This window comes from Echinops telfairi, unplaced genomic scaffold (genome assembly GCF_000313985.2).
Source record: "Echinops telfairi isolate 266 unplaced genomic scaffold, ASM31398v2 ScPeMD7_18;HRSCAF=68, whole genome shotgun sequence".
Lineage (NCBI taxonomy): Eukaryota > Metazoa > Chordata > Mammalia > Afrosoricida > Tenrecidae > Echinops > Echinops telfairi.
Genome location: NW_022103915.1, coordinates 54227822 through 54229826, shown reverse-complemented (window position 1 = coordinate 54229826; position 2005 = coordinate 54227822). Strand labels below are relative to the sequence as shown.

Genomic DNA, 2005 nt, shown 5'->3' with positions numbered 1-2005 from the left:
GCATACATCTGACCTGAACAATTACAACTGTCAAATGATCCCCTCGGATGCATGCTGGATCTGATCTGGTTTGCAACATTTTCTGAACTTTTGTTTTGTTTTTGTTTGTTCATATTAGGGTGTATCTCAGAGGTGTTATGTCATTGGAAGTCACCTTCATGAAGTTGTGTGACATGTTTTTATGTGTTTTGGGATATGAAACCCATAATTGATGAATCAAAGGGACAGCAAGTAGAAGACGGGTTTCGGTGGGTGGGGGGGTACAGCAGTGGGAGGAGGGAGTAGTGAAAAAGGAGATGATGTCAAGGAGTCCGGGAAGAAAAAGAATGGAATGTTTGGAAACAATTGGATAATTCTGCTTGACGTGATTCAAATATGGAATGATAATATGCGCTCAGTCCCAATTAATAATAAATTATGCTTTCTAAATATACACATATTTAAAACTTGCAATTTATATTTCTTCACACAATTTGGATATTAAAATAATTTACAACCTAAAAAAATCTATAGCTTTTTTCAACTCATTTTAATATTTCTGTTTTCTGGACTGGGATTTATTCTATATAGTCTTCTCTCATCTTCTTCCATGAAATACTTACTCTTATATTGTTTTCTGTATCCACTGTCATTTATCTTCTTTCACTTTCAAATTTCTCTTGGAAAATTTCTTCTTTCAGGTTGTTCTACTGATGATCTATGTTATGTGAATTTAAAAGGAGATAGTTCTAGGAAATTAGCATTATGTAATAATATCAACAACAAAAGAATTAAAAATGTATGTTCATGTATAGATGATAATTTGAAATTTATTCTTTAAAATTTCAAACAAAACTCATTATCTTTCAAACATAGGATCACTACCCTAAAACAGGCAATAAGAAATACTCAAAATTATTTCTAAGTACTCATAAGAATAGGAATCAAATTTCTGAATAAAGAAAAAATAAAAGAATGAATTAAGGAAATTATCACATTAAATTTACTCTTGTCATTCTACACTATCCGTAAGCACCTAACACCTATCCCCAAGGAGCAAGTATTCCTAAAACAGGAACTGATTATTCACCAATTATTTGCTATAATTCTGTTCATTAGAGTTAGTTTAGTAGTCCCTGGCTGGCATAAAGAGTTAGGCATTCAACTACTAGCTGAAAGGTCGGCAGTTCAAACTAACCGAGAGGCACCTCAGAAGGCCGGTTTGGCAATCGGCTTATAAAAGGTCACAGCATTGAAAACCCTATTTCACAGAGCGTACTCTGCTCACATGGTGTCACCTTGAGTCATAATTAATCATCAGCAACTTATAACAACAGAGCTAGTTTTTTATCAAGCAGTGAACAAATTTGCCATCAATTTTTAATAATGAATCAAGAGCTCAAAAACTCAAAGTAGAATAGGGAGTATTGTGAGACATATATAAAAATATGGGTTTAGTGATATAATTAAGGCATATCTTTGACATTTAAATTGTTTATAAACTATAGTCACTTTATACTGGCCTATTTTAATGCTACAATTAATGGAGATGGTTCAAAATATATAGTCCACTATTTTCTCTATATTCTAAGGGGTGGAGCAATGCATGTATTCCTATCTTTATTACTATATAGTTTTCATTACTACAAGAAAGAAATAACTTCAATCTACTTAAGTTCTAAAACATTTAACATCACCACCAACAAAAATCCTCTCTGCCAAGGAGTCAATGCCAACTCATAGTGACCCTATAGGACAGTGTAGAACTGCCCCTCTAAGTTCCCCATCTTCCCCCCTTAGAGCAGCTGGTGGTTTCAAACTGTAGACCCTGTGAATTGCAGCCTGCAACCACTACACCGCCAGGGCTCCTTAAAACATTTGAGTACCAAGCACAAATGAAAGATTCCAGTACAAAATGTTTCCTCCCTTTCTGGTTACAACTCAGTTATTTTAACACTAAGTTGGGCATTTGTATTTACATAATTCTTTTCCCCTAAAAATATCTTACAGCACCAAAGTCTAACCA

General features: G+C 34.0%; 1 protein-coding gene across 1 annotated transcript in view; it reads right to left on the bottom strand.

Moving 5' to 3' along the window:
- Positions 1 to 2005, bottom strand: part of TXNDC16 (thioredoxin domain containing 16) — a 95344-nt gene that overhangs the window by 82925 nt on the left and 10414 nt on the right. The window contains exon 2 of the mRNA XM_030884875.2: positions 603 to 697. The gene's annotated coding sequence lies outside the window, so the exon portion shown is untranslated. The remainder of the gene's footprint in view (positions 1 to 602; positions 698 to 2005) is intronic.